A 22,471-nucleotide genomic window follows, 5' to 3' on the forward strand; every position below is an offset into this window, starting at 1 on the left:
AATCCCAAGATTTCCAGGAGTGGAAAACCTCCAGGAGGGACGTCCTCCAGATGTCATTTCCCCTGCACACCTTCCCTCCTGTGCTCTCTGCGTTTCTCTTCTCTGTGCGGGTGATTTCCCCGCCCAGGCCCGTGGCCGCAGAGTGCTGGGGACTCATAACTTCCTGTCTGCCACTTTGGCCTCTCCCCTGCACACGGGGCTTCTTTATCCCTTTCTCTCATTTCTACTTGGACATCCAATAGGCATCTCAAACATCAGCATTTCAAAAATATATCTTTTGGTTCCACCTCCCTTGAGAACTAGTCTGGTCTCCTGTCCCCACAAACCTTTTTCACCATCGTTTTTCACTGTCGGCGCTCCTCCCTTTTAGGCAGTTTCTACCTCTAACTCCTCAGCAATTCTGTTGGCTCAACTTTTTCAATATCCATCCATTTCTCTTAATTTTTCCTACTATCACTTCAATCAAAATGTATCAGATATTGCACTGATCTCCCTAATATTCTTCTCATCCATTCCTACATGACAGGCAAATGACTTTAAAATGTAAATCAGAATACATCATTCCTCTGTTTAAAGCCCACCAAGCCAGTGGTTGTGCTTAAAATAGATCCTCAAATGCTTACAACAGCTGTACATTGCTACAGTGATTGGGCCCTGGCCTGCTTCTCCATCTTTGCTTCTTGGTAACTGCTGGTCCCTTCTTAGATTATAATGCATTAACTAGCTCATTCCACAAGTGTTTATCAGAATCCTTTCTGTGTGCCCGGCACTCTTCTAGGCATCTGGGATAGATCGGCGAACAAAGCACACACCAGCCCTGTACCCTCAGAGTTTAGGTTCTAGCAAGGGGAGGAGGACGCAGCATAAACAAGAGAATTAAGTTATTTAGTATGTTGGAAAGACTAAGTGCTATAGAAGAAGAAAAAAGGTTGAGTTGACTGAGGGGAATCAGGTGCCAAGGGGAGGGTCTTGAGGCAGGCCGCAGGCCACAAGTCAAAGGGGAAAACTGAGCAGAAAGTCAGAAAAGGTGAGGGAATTAACCAAACAGGTATCTTGGAGAAGAGTGTTCTGGAAGGGACAGTATCTGGAGTAAAGGACCAAATGCAGGAGTGTGCCTGTTGTGTTCAGGAATCAGCCAAGAGGCCAGTGGCCTGGAGAGGGGTGAGTGTAGGCCCTGGAAAGGAGTGGAACTTTCACTCTTTGTAAGATGGACAACTATTGAAGGTTATGAACAGAAGAGTGATAGGCTGGCCTCACATTAAAAAGAACCCTTTTAGGAAGGCAGAATAGCACAGAGAAGACAAGTAGTGACTGTATAGCATCTTATTATGCTGACGGACAGTGACTGTAATGGGGTATATGGTGGGGACTTGATAATAGGGGGGAATGTAGTAACCACAATGTTGCTCATATGAGACCTTCGTAAGATTGTATATCAATGATACTTAGTAAAAAAAAAAAAAAAGGAACCCCTTTAGCTGCTGGGTTGAGTATGGACTGTAAAGTAGCAAAGGTTGATGTAGGAAAGAGTTCTGAAGTTATCACAATAGTAGGGCCAGGGCCAGGGTGAAGTTACGCATACCCCCAGGGACAAAGTTCAAGAGCTGCTCACCCAGGGCCATGTAAAGCCCTCTTGTGCTGTCCCAAAGCGACCAACCAATAAACACTTAAGCTCAACTAGGCAAGACATTTTAAAATGCTTTTATTTATTTAGCAGCACCAAATATTTGCTTATCAAAGGATTCAGTGGTTTTATGCCATGGGATAAAGATGAAGTTGTGTGCCTAACAACTATCAATCAAGATGGGAAAAAACTGATTGAATAGCTCCTACATCTTTTAGTTGTCTTTTCAGTTTTGTTGATTAATGAAAAATATTTCAAGGGTGGGCATCATGTTTTCAGCTCAGTTATTAATAATTGAGCCCAAATTCTTACAGGATCATGAAATTCATCAGTGATGATGTTGATCTAGATTTTTTTTTTGGAGGGGAGGGACCCTACTAAGTAAAAAACTTCATGTCAATAGAGTATTTCAACCAAGATTCCAATATGACTCCACAGACAGTTAACAGTAACCTAAAGTAGGTTAAAATATTTGTCAGTAATTAATCTAGAAGCATGGCCAGAATCCAGTGCATGTAGCTTGGTGGAGTAAAAGAGATCTGGACCACGAATCAGAAAAATCTGACTTCAAATCCTTGCTCTAACACTTCCAAACTGTGCAATTGTAAACAAATTCCTTGATCTCTGTCGTTCTCCTTGTCTATAAAAAGAAGTGATGACCATCTTATATGGAATTACAGGAATTAAAAAATATGATATACGCTTAATATATCATAATAAAAAATATGATATACGTTAATATGCTCAATAGATATTAGGCATGCAAATGTTACCTGAGTGATACTCAAATTATTTTAAAAGACTCTGTGTTCCATTGTATGAAATGCCAATCCCCAAAGCATGTAATGCATTTTAATTATATATAGAGAAATGTCTTTTAAGTTGGTTAGAATGCTAGTAGTGTGATAATGCTCAGTTAAGTTGATTTAAAAAAGGAGGAAAAAAATATCTTACAAAACAAGAAACACATGTAGGGCAGTTGTGGGTTCAGCTTGATCAGTTTCTCAGGGATCCAGGGTTTCCATTCTGTCACTCCACTGAACCCAGTGAATTAGTTTGGTCCTTTGGTTCTGCATTTCATGGTCCCAAGATATCTGCTTTGGTTTCAAAGATCACATCTATACCAGCCTGAGTCAGGTCAGGGAGGAAGCCTTCTGGAAAGTCCTATCAGACTTTCTGTTATGGCTAGAGTTGCATTACATCTCTGGGATGGAGCATCCTGGCAGGCAAAGCGGCACAGAATTAACACTGATGTGTTAGAGTCAACATTTTCTCCCTTGGTGGGGAGGGCCCACTCTCCATGAACATATGACCCCCTGATACTTAAACAAAAATAGTGTTCTGTTAGCAAGAAAGAAAGGGGGGAGGGGGAGGAAATGGTTGTGGTAAAGGTAACCAACAGTGTTTTTCACACCATCCTCATCTTTTTTGAAGGAGGAGGGAGTTAGTGGTTATTGCAAAACTCAGAATGAGAGGATGTCACGATGGCTAAAAGGTTGGAAATTACAGTTGTATGGGTTTTACAGTGACCACGTTTTCATTTTTCAATGTAACTGGTTATATGGCCCAAATACATAAAGAGCCCAAGAAATCTCCAGTACTAGAGAATGGCTTAATGAGTCTTCTGTTTTTATTTTTGTTTATTTGATTTTAGACAAACCCATCAAACCCTTTGTCATGCAAATTTGATTGAATGGATATAAAAAGTAGATCTTGATTTAAGGAAGGAGAGAAAATTTAACGTATAGCAAAGAAACTAAAGAGAAAGTAGGCATTTAGGAAATAAGTACATCAGAAGACATGGCAAAGAGGATTTAAAGGATTCTTTTGAGAGTAAATAGGGTGGAAAGAACATGAAGGAACCATCATTCTCTGATTTTATTAACTGGTGCCATTTTTCTGTACTTCTAGTATTAGTCCTTTATTCTTTTAGTGTTACTTCATTTTGTATCTGAAGAATAGCTTGGGTTTTATTCTTTTGATGTTTTTAATAATGTTTTAATCACTGTATATGATCATGCAATGCCTTAAGCACGTTGGCTGGAAAATGGTTTCTAAATAAAATTATTGTTATTATTGTTATCTATATCTCTTGTAACAATACTCATTATATTAAGATTATATCTAGGCTAGAAATAGTTCAACATATGTGATTATATGTAATCAGTGTATTTTTTCTGCTTTTTGTTTTTTAAACACTGTTGCTCGCATTCAACTTGTTCTTATCGCTAAACAAACTTGCTTATAAGTTGTAGGTGACTCTGATTTGCTTTGAAGAGTAATTCTTTGCAGGTTTAAACAAGAATTTGTTCCCGGTAGGACTGGGATCCAAAGAAACTCCTTGTTCCCAGTGGACATGTATTGATAACAGGCATAGCATATCTGGAGACTGACTCGTCAGAACTCCACCTGCAGCCCAGGATGCTCAGTGTTTCCAGAGACTGAAACTGTGATTAATTAGAAAAACTACTGGGATGTGAGGTTCTCCCCACCCAAGCCCACTGCAGGTGTTCTAGACTGTCAGTACACTTTGGAGGGAAGCTGTGAAGAAAATTCAGATACTCCATAGAAGCTGGTGTTCAACAGCCTCTCCAGTGGCTGGCCTTTTCCCAGACTGTTCCTATGTTGGTTGACCTGCCTTACTTGGTCTCTGTGGCTGTGTGACAGCATTGACTGTGGCATCACGCATTGGCTGCCCTTCAGGGCAAAATGCAGTGCACTTCCTAGACAGCATGCTCTGTGTGTCACTAGGACTCACTCATGACATTCATCAGTCTCAAACAAGAGGTAATGGTGGTCAGGAGGTTGTAGCTGGTTGGCTTTGGGGGTTAGAGGTTCAGCTTCAGGAGATCAAGGTCTACATATCTGACTGTCAGTGCAGGTCAAAACATTTCCGATTCTCTGTGCAGATTGACTGGTGCAAGTGACACACAGTTTTGGTAAGTGGAAAGTTACAGGTATTAAAAGTAGCCAAAGGTATTATTACTAAGGCCCCCTGATGGGTGCTTTTGCCGAAGCACTACGCTCTTGGTTATCAAAGCTGACCAGTAGGAGCGTCAGCAGGGTGAATGTTCACCCACAGCCAACAAACACAGACACAGAACCAAAAGATTCAGGAGATGGCCCTGAGAACGTCCAATGGCAGGAGAGGGTGTGGTAAGAGTGATGCGGCTTATAGGGGAGTCTGGGGCCAAATATGTTGCTGGACCCTCTGTAAGGACAGAAATGTTGGTGGATTTTGTGATTACCACAATCAATAAAAACAGTGGAGAGTGTATTTTTGGATGCCAGATTTTAAAATTCAGTCCAAGTCTAGCTTCAACGACCTCTTCTGAAGCCATGCCTTCAAAAGTTGGAATCTTCCAGACAGTCTAGGATTCCCATTTGGTCATCAAGTATTTATTTCCTTTATTGCTATTCAATTCTTGCAGTCTTAGAAGTCAGCTGCCTGGAAATACCTTTAAAAAAAAACAACCCAAACTTTCAATTTTTTCAAGTTATTTTTGTAATTGTCAAATTCTACAAAGGATTGTATGTATTTATGGGTGTGGAATTTTCTTGTTTTGTTTCAAAGCCAAAGTAAATGATTTGGTAATCCTCTTCCTATGTAAGTTTTTAAACTCGAATTCAACTACTCTTCTTTGAGTCTACTCCTATAAGCTATGGCATCCTAAAGCTGACAAGTTCCTGGGGTCCTAATCTCTTCTGACAGCAGTGTCCCTGGCAAGGCTGATGCTGTCTGGGGTAGTCCTGGGCAGACTCACGGTATACCAGATGTCCACCTTCTTTAGTGGGTGTTTCTTTTTCAAGTCAAGCTGAAAGATGGAAATGACTGAGTTCTGCTATTCAGTGTTTGATGCCATGCTGGGTATTATTCCTGTTTTCAAGTAGAGTATAAGCATGCACATGAGAGGTAACTTTGTGCCAGGCAGCACCAGGATGCAGACATGCACCTGTGAGATGCCTCTTTGGCAGGGAAGCAACATGAAGAGTCGACCCTCCCAATTTGAAGCTGATACGGAAATTAAAGAGTCCAAGAGCTTTCTCCCCACAGATGGCTATATCAAGGTTTTGTTTCTCTCCTGTCTGATAGGAGAGAAAACATAAATAGTGGACAAAAAAAAAAAACAACCCCTTCCATTAGTCCAACGCCATTGTATGGCTCCTAGAACATCCTGGATTTGGTTTATAATCTTTCACTTAACTGCTGAGTGCCAGAACAAAAAAAGAGCCATGAGCCACCTCCAGTCCCACCTACTGTATTGCATCTGAGGAGCGAGGGGCTCCCTTGGGCAGCCCAGCTTAGCTTTGCAGGGACAGGCTTTTCTAAGGGAGGTGAGCAGTTTCATTTCCCCTGACTGAGGGTCTATTTGCTGTCAATTTCTTGCCTCTGATGGTGTCCAGCAATTATAGGGTCTAAGTTTAGTCATGCAAGGAAGAAAAGAGCCAGATGAAATTTCTAAATGCTCTTCCAGCTCAGGGCTTAGCATGTTCGGTATATTTGTCAGGCGATGGGAAATTCTTTTTCGCTCAAATAGATTTTCTCCTTTACATCTGATTTTTGTTTCTGAGTCCTTTCACTATTTTAAGTTCAGGCACTTCCATGTTTCCTTTTCATTTTTGAGCAAATTAAGCTAAAAAGAGGATTTGTGTATCTACATTGAAGGTATTTTCCTTTTGTCACCTAATTCTGTACTTTCTATTATCAATACAAGTCTTTGATTTCTGTGAAGAGTGATATATCAATTTATCCTAAGTTTGATAAATTTCTTTTCTGAGTATTGTCCTGGAACTATCCCTTTGTTTTTAGGTAAAGTTGGACCAATTCAATCTCTCAGTGGTCTTTTAGTAGCTTTGGAGAAAGAATCCCATTTATTGAATTTGAAAATTAAAAATAACCTTGAGAGACATTCGCTGGTGTAATACACCCTCCCCTACCAATCAAATTAATCAGAAGCTATTAAACCTGTTACTTATCATAAAACTTTTTATTTCCTTAAAATTGTTATGTTTAACATAAATTGCTAATTTTAATATTTAACTTGCTAATTTTAATATTTAACAAAGTGTATACTTTATTAGATTTTCTTATTAATGTTTGTTATATTATAATTTTCCATAACTGTGTTTCTCTTTCTGTTTTGAGTCTAACTTCTTGCTACGTCTCTCTATTATTCCTCGTGGCAGCAAGCACCAGGCCAGACATGTTGGCGGGCATCCAACACATTTGTTGACAGATTCATTGATGACAGACCTAGAGAAAGAAGTTGTGGCATAGATGTAGAATATGTTTTCTGCTATCGGTGATTATTTGCTAGTCTTTTTATGTGAGCAGCTTGTGAAGGGCCTGGTTCACAGAGTAGGATGACAGAAAGAGGAGTTTAAACACTGGGACAGTTTCTTATGGAGTTGTCAAACTTAAAAACAATCTTTTATAGGACAAAGTAGACACTTTAATTTTCATTCCACCCTGTAGGGCGGAGTTTCTCAATCTCGGCTAAATTGCCGTTTGGGCCAGATAATTCTTGGTTGTGGAGGGCGTCTGTGCATTGTAGGAGTTTGTCCCTGGGATGTAGCCACTAGATGCCAGTGGCAGTGTGTCAACCAGAAGTTTCCAGACATTGCCCAATGTCCCCTGGGGGTAAAATCGCCCTGCTGAGAACCACTGTTCAAAAGCCATGTCTACACATGAATCATTTTGAGGTAAAGGGCCAAATGAATGTACAGAGATTGGTGTTTGACTTAAATCTTTCTGGCCTTGGCAGAAAGTGCTCCCAGATTATGTGAATCTAATGTCGGGGCAGAATTAACGCAGTTGACAGAAGTGGGGTTGTGTCTACCTGGCCTCCTCCCTTCTGTCTGCCTCAAGGAATACGCTGGGGGCTCTGTGCTGAGCCCAACAAGACCTGCGGGTTGTAAAAGCTGCTTTCCCAGGGCCTCCCTCGCTGCTGGAGCCCTGGCTGCTGTCTGAGCAGGCTACTCTCTGCACAGCAGACATTGGCTTTTTGATCTGGGAGCTCTTCTAAGGGAAAGCATGCCCAGGTCATTTCTTTTGTTTTACTTATTTATTCTATCATGGAGATATGGAAGAAGAACCAACAGATACAGCATCAAAGCAATTGAGCACTTGGAATGTTCTGGAGTTCCTTTCTCCCTGCCTGCAAATTCTACACTTTTCTCTCTGGTCCTCAAATTCTGCACTGGCAAGGCAACAGTTGAGCTCTTGGGGGTATGATCCATCCACTGGACACTGGAAGAGACCCATTCCTCAGTGCCCAAGTCTGATCACCCCCGGAGTGAGGGTGGGAAGGAAACTCTGGGTTTACAGCTGAAACTCTGGGGCTGCCAATCAAGAGTAGATTGGCTGAAGCTTCTCACTGACCCAGATACTCTGCTCTCTTGAACACTTTTTCTTCTAAGACAGTGTTGGCTAACAGCCTTTCTTTTATTCTCATTTCTGTTTTAAAAAAATAACAAGTAAGCTTAATTCTATACAAAATCTTCAGCAAATGCCTTTTGATCCAACACAATAGTAGTTATTTTAAGGAGGTTGGCAAAGGAGCTCCACCGCGGTTTTCTATTTTTTGGTCTGCATTTTTTGCCTTATACAGAAGCACTCAATCACATTTAATCTTGGCTCTCACAAAGACACACTGACTTTGTTTGCACAGAACTGATCTGACTGCCGTCAGTTGCTCTATTCTCTTTTTTGTCTTCCCAGTAAGCCTTACAATTTAAATAACAGATTAAAACACACACACACATGGAATTGATTCATAGAGGCCATGTCTCTTTACTCACTGTAACTTCTGGGGCTTGATGCCACACCCCAGCTGTGTTTATTGAAGGAAGAGAATGGCCTATCAAAGCCCCAAGTGTAAATGGGGAGAAAGAGCAGGGGAGATGACTGATGCTTGGATGAACGGTCCCTCAGAGAGGACTCTTACCCAGGGGAAGCACAGTGTAACGGGTTGGAAGTCTTCCTTACCCAGTGGAAATGTTGAGGACTCTGTTTTCTAGAGATAAGAACAATCTAGAGATTGTCTGTCTACGTTACCAAAGGGATGGGGCCTCTGTGCATCTCAGGTGGGGCTCCCTCTGGTTGGTGTCTGCCATTTAAGACCAGGGCTGTGAGCGAGCTCTTCAGTGCTCCTGTAGCCCTGAGCTTGTTCTTCCCAACTCCCAGCTCTACTCGATTTCTTTTAAATAAGCTTTGTATGTGGAAAACATTTTGGATTTAGAGAGAAGCTGAATTGATAATGCAGAGTTCTGGGATGCCCCTCATCTAGTTCCCCCCAACACTAACAATATATGACGTTACTTTGCAACTCCCCTGTCCATTTTAAGAGCTCATTTTCCTTTCCACTCCCAAGGAAACCACAGAATTGCCCATTGGTCCCAGGGTGCTGAGGATAAATAAATAAATAAAGTGCCTAATACTTTGCCAATTGTTTAACAATCTCCAACTGGGGGTTGTTCTGTTCCTCATTTTAAGAAGCAAAACTTTGTATTCAAATGTATTTCACACCTAGATGTATCTCACGGTGACAACTTTCTTACTGAAATGTAAGTAGCAATCACATCACAAATCGGTTGCTCTCCTGCTTTAAATATGGGGTGATATTTATGGATTAGGCCATCACTACAATCCAAAATCTTAGCAAATTTCCTTCAGTCTGATCCTCACCAGTTTATTCCAGATTGCTTTCTTTAAAACAAATGTACATCAAAAAAGACTAGTACATGGTGGAAGGGAATCAAAAGAGCTTTTTTCTGTAAAATGACTTAAAAGAAGTGTTAGAGAAGGAAGCGTGAGGGGTGGGTAAAACTTTGACTGCTATTTGGTACACAGTAGTTATAAATAATATTGCTTTATTGAGGTCTATTTCTGGATGGGGAAGTATAAATAATGAAGCCTTTAGAGAGCTCTGAGCGGCAGATTTATTTTACAAACAAAATAAAGTGATTATAAGGAATTAAAAAGGCTGAACTGGGAAAGGCCTCTTCTCTGGAGCAGCTCTGAGGCAGACATTTGTTTCTCTTGGTCCTCCTGACACAGCAGAAATAAGGGCACAGATGAGAGATAGCAGTTGTCAAGGAACCGTCCTTCCACCAAGCTACAGTGCTGTTTGGGAGTCAGAGAGAGAGGTCCTTGGAAGCATTTGGCTTGTGACTATGTTCAGTTTCAAAGTGAGTCCCCTTTCCATCCCACGCTGCAGTCCTGAGTATCAGAGGCATTTGTGTGGGATTGTTTGCCTGTGTACACCTCATCCCTCTCTCCCCTCCTCTTCCGTCTTTCCTTCCTCAGCCCACCCTCTGAAAGATCTTGTTTGTGCACCTAGGAAAAATTCTAGAAGAAATAAGATAATGCTGCTAAGGAGGAAAGGTGGAATTATGGATATCCGGTGGACTCAGATTTTCTCCTTAACCCTTTGACTGTAGTTAATAAAATGATTGTTTCTTCTAATCCCAGGGAGGAACTTACCTCAATAGGAACAGTATGCACAAACTAACCCTTGCCATAAGCCTTGTCTCACCCCAAGAGAAGACCGGAACCAGTGTACTGTAGACATTTGTGCTTTTCAGAGAAAATCGAACAGAAAACTTAGCATATAATTCTCCTCGAGGAGCTTCCATTGAAGAATAAATTTTGATGAAACATTCTCATTCCATGTCATATAGTGAAATCATTCACAATGTTATATGGGAATCCATGCAGAAACGTGAATTGGCATGGTAGCTAAATTTGCTTAACTCAAAACAAAAGAGAAGCTTGGACAATAATTTATGATCTAGGGCTATTAACTGAAATGGACAATTTAGTTTCTGAAGTGGATTTTTACCCCAAAGGATAGAATTGATCTTTACTCAGGTGCAATGTACTCTATCTCTACTACTTCTGCATTTCAGTTTCTGCTGTGTAAATTAAGGGCCACAATCTAATGCTCGTTCTATCTTAGCTTTTCTTGGTGTTCTCCCATAGGCCTTTCTTACTGAAACCTCTGTGATTTGGGTTCTAGCCGTCTCCATGGACATGCCTGGTCCTTGAATCATGGACATGGTCCTGGCCATTCCATCTGGGTCATTGTGGTTATCATCATGCTGCAGTTTGAATACTGGTGTTACTGGTTAGCCTGGGATAAAATGCAAGTGTTGAGACACTAATGAAGACTCACGTCTCAGCTTGTTAGGTGGTGGGTAGCAGGGTTGCTTAACACAGCACTTCAGTTCAAAGTGAAGGCAAGAGGGAGTGGAGATCGTAGATCATAGATCACAGAGCAGATGCGAACCCAGAAATGCCAGTGTTCTTCAGCTGCTGAGCAGACTTGCAGGCACACGAATTATCAGGGGGAACTCACCAAAATGTGTGCAGGGGAAGTGAAGCCAACAGAGCGATTGGAGGAATCCATCCAACTAATAAGAAGCTTATAACTCTTTGGCAATTTGTTTAACTTGGGAGTTATTGCAAAGTCAGAAAGGTATTGGGCCCCCGGGATATTGGCACTGTTGCTGGGAGTCTCCCACTGTGAAAAGCAAGCTTGCTAATGGGATTTTTTTTTCTTCAGGTGTTCATTTTGAGTTTTTCAGGTCAAGACTTCTGGAAAAAGCAACATTAATCACCTTGGCATGTTAGGCTAATGGGACTGGTGGCTGCACAAATGCTTCCATTCAAATATTTGCTGCTAAGGTCTTCCAGTTTAGACGATCTGACTCATTCATTCATTTATTCATTCAACAAATATTTGTTGAGGTTTTCCCATGTGTCAGGAACCACATCAAGTATCATAAGACAGACCCAGCTAAGATTCCTCTTCACAAGTCTCTGACCAGGCATCCAGCACTTCTGCATTCTAATTCGGTGTCCTCCTGTTTTTAATTTTTCTCTTAACTCCTGATTCTGGAGTTCTGATCTGAAAGAAAGGTGTAGGAAAAATGCTTACAGGGAGAAAGAGGTTGAACATACTTGTGGTTTATTTACTTATTCATTTAAAGCATGTTAATTAAGCACCTATTATATTGTCCAGAAACAGGTGATTGAGGCAGACTTTACATGAAGGAGAATTTTGCCTATCCACATAGTAAACTTCCTTCCATTAAATCTCTTGGGCATTACAGAAACAGTAATTGATTGCTGTCCATGTACTAAGGTCCATCTGAAATATGATTTTGTAGGATTAATATTTTAGAGTACAGAAAAAAATCAGAAAACTGACTCTCCCTGACTTATGGATCTGGGAAGATGGATGGAAGTAAATGTCTCTGATTTAGGAATGGTCCCCAGGGACCAGACACACTTTCTATGAGCTCCTATTCTCACCTCTCACACCATATCCAGCCATTAGTCAGGTCCCAGTGATCCTACCTCAGTAATGTGTCTTTCTTTCCCTTCCTTTTCAGCTGCTAATTCCTTCCATCCAGAACGTTTTATTATTCTTGCACATATATCGTTACAACAGCATTCAGTCAAAGACCACTTATCTCCAGACTTTCCCTGCTCTGGATTTCCATATGGCTGTCAGGTTTATCTGCTGTATATTAGTTCTGTCCTTAAAAAACAACACTATTTCTATTGCCTCTTTAGTTGAGCATATATTTCTCAGGAGAACATCAAGTCCTGCATCCTAAACAAGCATGGTGGTTAAGCATGTGGCTCCTGGCATAAGAACCATCTGTGTTAACATCCCAGCTTGGCCAGTGAAGCCTCAGTTTTGTCATCTGAAAAATGGGATGCTGTCTGTATCTCAGTTGGCAGTAAAGGCTGAGATGGGGGCATTTGAAATTCCAGGCACACCACATAGGCACTCCATAAATAATAGTTACAGTCCTACTACTAATTATTATTATATTCCACAGCTCCAGTCTGATGTTGCTCATGATTTCTCCACCTGTGTTCACATGGCTGTTCTGGATATGGTGCGTTCCTTTCCTCCTGTTATCTCTGCTTGTTGATAGTCATTTCGGTTGGAAGCTTGTATGCCATGAAACCTCTTTCTGATTCCTCTGGAAGCAAACATCTTCCTCCCTTTAGTTAACCCTTTGTCTGACCTCTCACTGTGCTTTATGTGGTGTACCTGGGTTCGTAGGCAGAGCGACACCGACCCCTCCTTTGCCTGTCACCCTCAGTCAGGCTGTGGGGCCCTGGTGGCAGAGAGCATCCGAGTCCGACTTCTCCCTGCACAGTGTCTGCCTTGGAGGCCTCTGCAGGCTATGTGCTTGCTTGTCAGAAGGTTGCCCTGGACATGGGTTTGGGACAGCGACCTGTTCTTGAGGTCCTGAGCAGGTGTGACTTTGAGTAGCTGCCCAACCCCACAGCCTCCCTCCCCTCGGAAACCTCCTGACTGTTGATGCTCCTGGTGTTCAGGATGTCTTGGATTTAATCCATAAAATGAATTTCAGAACAATAAGAAGGCTGGGGGAGACATGGAAATCTTTCCCTGAAGCCTTCTTGCTCCTCACACCAGGTTCTGCTGAAATACCACTTTCCTTGACAAAGTGTCCCCTAAAATGTACCCTGCAGGAAGGAATTGTCCCACCCACCATGCCCCAGTGCACAGTGGGCCTTGGGTGCTCTGAAGGTGATGGTGCCTCACTGTCCTGTGTCTCCAACACTCAATGCCCACTACAGATGAAGGTGTTGATCAATATGGAGGAATCCCAAGACCTTGTGATGGAGTTATTGCAGCTCCTGAAGGCAGGCCTGTGATCCTTTTGGGGTTCCAGGCTAGTTCACCTTATCACATTTCTGTACTCCTCATTTTAGAAGCCTAAAAAAAGTGCTGGTTGATAATTGGATAGTTAAAAGATGCAATATGGACTCTTGAAAGCATTAGGAAAAGGCTCTGAGCAGAGAAATCACTTGCCTCTGGCAGAAAAAAAAATCAAGAAAAACAGTGATTACATTGATTACATCGGTAAATAGCAAAGCCACATGAGACATATGCAGGTGTGCTAACAGTTTTTCCTTCCTAAATATCAGCTCTGCGGTCCCGCGAGGCGAGGGAAACCGGGTCCCATCGTTGTATCCAGGAGGTAGTGGTTAGAATCACTTGCAGAGTTAATAAAGGCTGTTGAACTTGAACTTCCGTTGGTGGTTAGCCCCCTGCCTTCTTCAGGTTCCTGAGAGACACCTGACTGATACCATAAGCTGCCAACGTGTTCAAGCTCATTAATAGTGTGCAGGCTTTGCTTACTCTGGGATAAGCTGGTGAGCTGGGAAAAGAGCAGAATTCATGGTAAGATGGCTTTGCACTCTGATAATTTAGAACTCAACTATGCGTGTGAGTAAAGCTCGCACCTGAATGTGAAATGCTGAGGATGGATCGTATGGAGCAGTACATGAAACAGATGGCAAGATGGGCTCTGACTTTTCGCTTCAGCATTGCCTGTTTGGGAGTGAAATGGCATTTTACTCTCAGTCTTGGCATTTGTGAAGGATAGAGATCCTTCATGTCCAGTGTCCCTTCTTAAAGTCCATGGGGGAGACCATTTAGAAATAGGACCACATAATTGCCAGAGCCACTGAGTGGTGGAAAGGAACTCTGTTTACCCCTCTAGTCCAACACAGCCAAGCTAAAAAGCTTCAGATGCCTCTCAGGGGACTGACTGGCTTGTTGAAGCCCCTGCCAGGCTTAGGACACAATGGATTTGATGGCAAGAAAGACCAGATTTTAATAAATGTCAGTTTCTTCCCAGATGGAAGATTTTAGGCAAGTTGTTGGGGAAGTCACCATGGGGGGCACTGCAGGGGCTCCATGTCTGAGCCTGCAGGGCTGGCAGCCTGGAAATGGAGACCAGAAGGGTTTTCTGTGTTGCTCTCTTGAGACAGAATTCCCTCTTCTTGGGGAAAACCCAATATATGCTCTTAGGGCTTTTGATTGATGAGATGAGGCCCACCACTCACATTTTGGAGGATAATCTGATGTTCTCAAAGTCTACTGATTTTAATGTTAATTGCATCAAAAAATAAAAAAAGGGGAGAGACAGAGACAGAGACACAGAGGGGGTAAGAGGAGGCAGAGGGGTGAGAGCTCTTTGGGGTCCCTGCTCTGTGTGAGGCATTTTCACACCTAGTATGTGTGATGGTGAATTGTATGTGTCACTTTGAGGAGGGCACAGAGCCCACTTCTTCCGTCAAACACCAGTCTTGACTGTGTGTGTGTGTCTGTCTGTCTATCTCTTCACCATGTTCATTTCTTCTACTATTTCAGTTTCACTTGCCTGCTCAGGGTCCCTTTTTACTCCTTGATTTTCTGCCTCCTTGCCACTCCGACTTTTCCCTCTCAAAGCCTCCTTCTCATCCATCCCCACTGCTCCCCAACATTCCTTGCATCCGTCTAAGAAATACTCTCACCATCCTCCTTCAGCTAGCCCTCTGGTGGCCCCTAACTCTCTCCCCAGCTTCCGAGCGTGCTGCCTCCTCTCCTGGTGCACCATGCTGTGACAGCTCCAGGGGCTTGGGTGCAGTGTCGTGTCAGGGAGAGTCACCCTTTGTGAGCTGTGAGCTCCCCAGCCCCAGCCCCATCTGAAGTCAGACCCCTACCTGCCCTTCTGCTTGTCCTGCTGCCGGGCGAGGGTCAGGCAGGCACTTTGCTGAGGGGTGCAAGTGAACGCCTAGGCTGCCCATGTGGCCAAGGCTGGGCCTCCATCCTGGTGCTGGGTGTGTAGGGTGGCCGGCACTAGAAGACAGATCACAGTGGGGAAGGGACCTGAGCCAGTCCCCAAAGCAGAGCTGCCAGCAAGTAGTCCTTTTAGACTTAAAGGGGATGTTCCTTTTAGAGGGTTGGGCTCTCTTCATCTGGCATACGTTGGAGGAAGGAATAAGGAAAGCCATCTGGAGCCTGTGTTACCAAAGCAGCCCTTCCAGAGCTGGACGTGACTGGGGAAGTGTTTGATTCCAGTGAGGACATTTGCAGATGAAGCAGGACTAAGTCTCCTGACTTGTTCACGGTATTAGTTTTGCTCCCAATGAGAAACAGACTGATGTGTCTGGTCACCAGGAAATGATCCCACTGGTAAGCCCCTGCTGCTCACTCCCCTTTGCAGACATAAGCATAAAATCTGCAAATGATCTTTCAAGAGAGGGACCCCATAGCCCTGTGCTTAAAGCCTAGGGCAACTGTGAAGGACTCTCTTCTAGTCCTGGAAGCGCCATTACTCACTAGAATATTATCTTCTTAATGCCAGACCTTAGGGGACAAGGATGTCCATTCATCTTATTAAATCAGAGACTGCCTTCCCAAGTTTTCTAGTACAGAATTTAATAGCAATCAGTTAAAAAAAATAACTTGTAGTAAGCTCCTTTATTAGGCTCCTCTTTTCCCCAAATTATTTTTACCCTTCCTCCCTAGGCATTTATCTGCTGAGAATTGTCAGGACCATAATGATTTCTCTGGAGACTATATTCTCATTTTCTACCCCTTCCTCTGCTCTCAGACACCCGTGTGCAGCTATGAACATCCACTGGGGTTGCTCAGAGAATATTCTGTCTGCAACCAGTACCTATGTCTTACTCACCCCACCAGGAGAAGTTCCCAGAGAATCTGATAAAAACAAGAAAACAAAAATCCCAGAACATCATTTTCAATCAAGTTCCCTCAGATATTTTGTTTGATTTCACCTAGGTCTGAGTAAATCATATATAATCAAATGTTAAAGTTCTAGCTCTCCAGTCTTGAATATGTTTCTCCAGAAACACCAGACTTAATTTTATTTTAAAGGGATGGCATGGGATAATTTCTTCAGAGTATAACTTTTTTTGTTTCTAGAAACACTCAATTATTCCTCTACCTTCCCTTTCCACTGAAATTATAAGTCCAAGGGGAGAGATTATGTACATCAATAATGACAAGTACACTTGTGGAGCGCCTACTGTGTGGCAGGTTTTTATTTAGACCCATTTTATACCTACTCTGCGAGATAAGCGTAATTCCCACCTATGGGCAAAAGGACTAAAGCTGCAGAAAGTTTAAGCAGCTGCCTGAGACCATCTATCTAGAAGGACTGCCTCTGTGGGACCCCAGGTTCACGTGTGCCCAAATTTGTGTGCTCTGTTCAATAGCGTGCTGCTTCTAAGGTCATCATTACACACGTGGGGAGGAGTCGCTGGCGCCCGATGGTGCGCGCCTTGTGGAGAGTGTGGGGCGCTGTGTGTAAGGTCAGCTGAAGCAGCCTGTGGTGCGAACCAGTCAGGGACGGAGGAGGCAAACGCAGAAGAATGTAATGAAGGGCCTGGATTTGTGTGTGATCTGAACTTCCCAGAGTGAATTTCAAGCTCTGTTATCATTACACACTGCGGCAATCCTAGGGACGGAAAATTAAAGAATATCTACAGAACAAGGGGACTTTGAAGAAGGAGGTCTTGCCTCTGCCCCACTTGAGAAGAATACTTGTTCCAGCTACCTACTGCTGGGAATTTAATGGCTTAAACAAACTGCATCTTACTATTCTCTCTCAGGGCTCTGGGCTCAGCTGGCTGGTTCTCGGGGGACCCTCACCAAAGCTCTGTCACCCCCATGTTTACTCCTGGGCCAGGAAGGCTCAACCACGCAGCTTCAGGCATGCCTCTCTTTGATCTGTCCATGTGGTCTCTCCAGTTTGTTGGCTTCTGGAAAACCAGGATTATTATGTAGTGGTTCAGGGCTCCAAAGATGTGCAGAGAGCTAGATAGAGATAGAGATGGAGATGGCAGAGATAGTGGTAAAATGAAGAGAGAGAGAGAGAGAGAGAGAGAGAGAGAGAGAGAGAGAGAGAGAGAGAGAGAGAGAGAGAATGCGAGCACCATGCCAAAGCCACGCGGCCGACTACCATCCAGTCCCTACAGTCACTTCCGTTGTGTTCTCCCCCTCAAAGCTGCCGCTAGGAGAGGGGAAGTAGACCCTGCTTCCTGATGGAGATGGTGGCAAGGTTCTGAAAAGACCAGGTGGGATTGGAAATGCTTCTGCTAACATTTTTGGGGAATACCATCTGCTTCACACAATGTTGCTCCTGAGAAGGTTGCTGGCACCTGCCGCTCGGCCTCTCTTTTCAGTAAAGAGAACGAGATGCACCACAGGAGCACTAAGAGCCTTTGCAGATCATACATTCTTTGACCTTGCAAATGAATCCGCCCATCTGTCACACTGTACAACACAAGACCTCTGCACCTGACAAATCCTCTGGAAACCACATCCTTCACGGAGGTTACCATCAATCCTTGTCTCAGTTTCCACAAGTTTAAATCTTCTGTGCAGATTCCCCAGAGGTCTCCTGGGTGCACGTAGCTATGGGACATGGAGGGGAATTTTGTTCAGCTAGTTCCTTTTCTGATGGAAGGATGCAATCCTATGACTCTAGCCTAACTCTGCTGTTTCACAGAGAAGAACATGGAGTGTCCTGGAGGGAAGGCATGCAGCCACAGTGTGTTCAGAGAGATGGTGAAAATGAGAGAGTGTTTAGGAAAAGGCAACTGAGGTGGGAAATGGTTTTAAAAATCTTGCCACATCGGAAGCAGTTTTAAACATTGTAGCCTGGGAAAGAGAAGACATATGGGAAAAAAAGATGATTAAATTTGTTTGGCGATTTCAACAATGATTTAAAAGCATGTCTGTGGAGTCACGATAGAGTCCAGCTTTTATGTCCAATGATTCTGTGTGTTGGTTTTGTATACACTGTAAAGTTTTTACCAAGTGAATTATGTACTCTTTAAATATAGAAAGGGTAGGGAAAATATCTCATATTTATCTTGTACCCCTGACTAACAACAAATAATATTCTGGGCACAGAATAGATACTTAATAAGTATTGATCAATTGGTACTTGTTGATTATTTAATTATTGATTGATACCTAGTGCTGAGATCTTAGTGTTTTTGGGAGCTGCAGGACAGCGCCCAATGAATAAAATTATGGCACTAGCACACCCTGATGAGGTTTTTATCCACACACTTCTTTCACTTGAATGAATGTACTTTTGCAGATTAATAATCATACCCTTGTTGCCTTTAGTTCCAGGAAGCTCCTTCCAGAGGCTGTGCTCTGCTTCCAGGCCCATTGGAATTTTATAGAGCATTCTCAGTGCTCATCTCAGGTAAGAGGCTCATCTGTCTCCAGGAATGAATGAGGAGGACTTGGGCTTCTCTTAGTCAGGTCTTGCATATCAATTCCATACTTCCATAGGGCTTGAGAGACTGACAGAGGGAATGCTGGGTAGCCAGGGCTATAAATAAGTGGGGCCTGGGTCCCAGAAACAGGGCTTCAGAGAGTCACCTCCTAATGCAACCAACTTCCTGGTGTGGTAACACCTGCCTTTTCAGAGCAGAGAAAATGCAGCAGCCCTATGTGTGGTTAAGGGGATATAATCAGGACACCTTCAACTTTCAAAATGAAGTGTGACCCCAGAAACACGATTTTACTCCAACTATTCACTGTCCCCATTTCACTGGCTGCAGGCATTTCTAAATCTGGGAGTCAGCTCTCTGCCCAGTCGTCACTGCCCTGAAGGACAAGGATTTCCATTTTCCTGTCAGCACAGTTTAGCCTTGGCTGGCAGATGCAGGCAGTTGTTCGCCACTCTGTTTGAAGGGGTGCAGCTGCAGCCCCCCAGAGGGAGCAGGAGAGAGCTCTGCTCCGTCCCAGGACAACCCTTCTAATGCTGTATGGAGGGAGAGGTTTTGGAGCACGGTGGCCAGTTAAGACCTTTCTCTCTTGCCTTAGACCTGAGGTTTTATGAAAGATACACCTGCCGACTGTGAAAAACTAAGCAGCCCTGATGGGCCTCAGTGAATTAACTGTGAAAGGACTTCACCAAGATGAAGTACGTTGTCATTTAAGATGCTGCTCATTGCCATCATCACCATCCTTAAGTATTAATATAATGACAACAGTATTAAGAAAGAGTTGATAAGTACTGAAGCCACATTTCAACAGTCTTATTTTGTTATAATCAAATAGACTCTCTAAAGGGACAACTGAAGAATAATATGATGGTCCTGTCTCTCCTCTGTCCCCAAAGAGTCCTTTTAGAAAGGTGACTTACAAAATGGTCATTTGACAAAATTTTAAACAAAGTAGTTATGATTTAAAAGCCTGTCTGAAATATGGGCTATAGGTTCTAGCTTTTACTTCCAATGATTATTTCCAAAGTTAGTTTCACCTATAGCATATACTCAAAAGTTTTTACAGGGGTTATGTGCTAAATATTGACTGAGTACTTGATTTTCCTCCTTATATGGTTGATGTTAGGTAGATGTAATGCAAAACTCAAGTTGGAGCTTCTTGAAGTGGTGAAAATTGCAGTGATTTTGCTGTTGTGACCCTTCCAAGTGGCCCAGCTCTATGTCATGGGTGCATAGTGAGATGTACTCTGTTTGCTGCATGTTAAACCCATGTTTTGTTAATTAGAGGCCTATAGTAAATTAAGCACTCATTTTTATGGTGTAAGAGTCCACTTGGCTCAGAAAGTTAGGCATCTGGCTCTGATTTTGTCCTATGGCCTGGCTCTGAGGATTCCCTCACCCTCCCCTTTCCTTACCTGTTTAGAGAGAATTAGGATGGAAACTTTACTTCTGCAGAGAAGACATGAGAAGGGGGATTTTGATTGTTGTAGACAGGGGTATACAGGATGAATAGCCATAGCACAGAACCCTGGGGAGGATTGTCAGGCCTTGCAAGATTTTATTGTTTCTTTCATTTTTTTTTCTGTCTGTGGAAAATATCAAACTATAAGCTTCTTCAAATTCTTTGTGGAATGAGGTAGAGTATAAACAAGTAAGTATATATGCCATGTACAGCAGTGCTGCGGGAGGTATTATTTCTTGCTGAGGGGTCCAGTTACAGCTCTGTTTAAGGCTAAGTCCCAGGCAGAGAACGTGGCAGAAGTGTGAAAGCCCAGGTTGCAGCTGAAGGGCATTTTGATAACCTGCCATCTAGGTGGGGGCGAATGTGGGGTGGTAGGACCCAGGTTTGGGGGAATCCCGGTTCTTCTTATGTGGGGTGGGGGTGGGGGTGGTGGCCACAGTGTGCAGCTAGTTGTGGATGGGGTTTAGAGGGAGAGCCCATCCCCTGGACTTATTTTAGAACAGGTCAAGCACTGAGTCCAGTTGGATGGATCCTTAGGCCAATTCATTTTGGTACTTTATGTATTCTGTGAGCCCTGATCCTTATTCCTGGGTTCTGTATTCCTACATTATGACTGAGCCAATATATAGTTCTAGGGCAATATCCTGTCAATATCTCTTATGTCTAAAGCAGAATGCCACACAGCTGAAATGATCACCTGTCTGCCTCAAAGACTGATGCTGATGACCACTGTAGAACTGATCTATGGTGATCTGCATGGACCCCTAAGATAGCTGAGATTGCTGGCCCAGCTGGGACATGGTTCTGGTCATTTAAAAAAATTCAGCTCTAATTTTAAATGTTTGGATTTTATATGTATATATGTATATATACATACATGTCTAAGATATGAATAATAACATAATATATTAATAACATAATACATTAAAAATATATATAATATTTGAGCCCATGGTACATTTCTACCAATAAAAGTAAGTTTTCTAACAATAAAATAACTGAGAAAATTAGAAAGTTATTCCATAGATTTCAATCCCAAATTCTATATAGGAAGCAAAACTTTCTCTAGTGAAAAAAAAAGAAAAAAATAAATGAGAAAAAGAAAAGAGCAAACAAGCCTGGTTTAGGGAAGATGGTTATTTTTTCCCAGCCTGGTAAAACCGAAATCATATCAACACATTTGAACCTAAACTGTGGTTTTCCGATAGCAAAATGATGGATATTGGTGTTATGGTGGATTTGACCTGTGTGCCTCCTGTTCAGCATCTTTTTTCTTATTTAAGTTTCCTTGAAGTCAGTACAACACCATTTCCTACTTTAACCTAGCCACTTAGCCTGGTCAAAGACTACGATTTACCTTTTTTTTTTAAGCTAGGAGTTTGTTTTAGTTTTTGTTTTTTTTCCCTCTCTCCCTAACTTCCTGGTTTGGGCACATTCTTTTCTCCCATTAGCAAAGGGGAAGATTCTCCAGCGGTTAAGGCTGCTAGTTATACTTTGGTGGGGGCTGTGTTCTAGGGCTCCTACCTTTTTCTTTCCCTGGATTTAACTCGGCTTCTTTACTTCCCCTTAGCTTTGCTTAGTGAAACTGGAATTTAATATCACATAGTGTTATTTCCATTGTCTTCCTTCTATTTTTATTCAGACAAAATACCTTATTCATAGAGGAAATATTAAAAGCAAGATGATGCTTCTCCCAAAGCCTCCCTTTTCTTATGCTTCTATCCCTTCACCATATGCCTGAAATATAGGAAACACAATGCAGTTCTGGCTCTGCATGTAATGCAGTGTAAAAGGTGGAAAACCCACCTGATTGTTTCCTGTTGAGATGAGAGCAGGACTGCAGAGGAGGCATCTACTCCCAGGAAAATATTTCTCTTGAAAATCTTCCACAGATATTCAGGCAGTACTCAAGCCCCCCGCTAGCTAATGCAGCAAGGTGGCCAAGAGCAGGACTTGGAAGCCAGAATGCTGGGTGTGAAGCCTGGTTCTGCCACTAACCTCAGGTACTTCACTTAAGCCCTCTGAACCTTGGGTGTTCTCCACAGCAAAATGGCAGTAACTGTACCTATTCAGTGACATTGTCAGGGAGGTTAAGTGGACTGATGCAGCTGGTACACTTCTGCCTATTACACGGTGCAAGAAATGTTTGCTGTTATTGTTACTCTTTAGGTGTCACATCACTGTCTCCCCATGAACCTCAGTGGCATGGCTACTTGTTCCCCATTCCAATGGTTTTTCAAACCCATGCCTCCAGCTATTGTATCTCATCCTTTCCTTGCCTGTGTTTCTTATC

At 42.8% G+C, this 22,471-nt stretch overlaps 1 long non-coding RNA gene across 1 annotated transcript in view; it reads left to right on the forward strand.

Annotated features, from left to right (window-relative positions):
- The window catches only part of LOC130682907 (uncharacterized), a 108,655-nt gene extending 87,662 nt beyond the window's left edge, over positions 1-20,993 (forward strand). Inside the window, exon 3 of the long non-coding RNA XR_008996350.1 lies at positions 20,848-20,993. This is a non-coding gene — a long non-coding RNA (uncharacterized LOC130682907). The remainder of the gene's footprint in view (positions 1-20,847) is intronic.
- The last annotated feature ends 1,478 nt before the right edge of the window (positions 20,994-22,471 follow it).

Source organism: Manis pentadactyla, chromosome 3, assembly GCF_030020395.1.
Source record: "Manis pentadactyla isolate mManPen7 chromosome 3, mManPen7.hap1, whole genome shotgun sequence".
In the NCBI taxonomy this organism is placed as follows: domain Eukaryota; kingdom Metazoa; phylum Chordata; class Mammalia; order Pholidota; family Manidae; genus Manis; species Manis pentadactyla.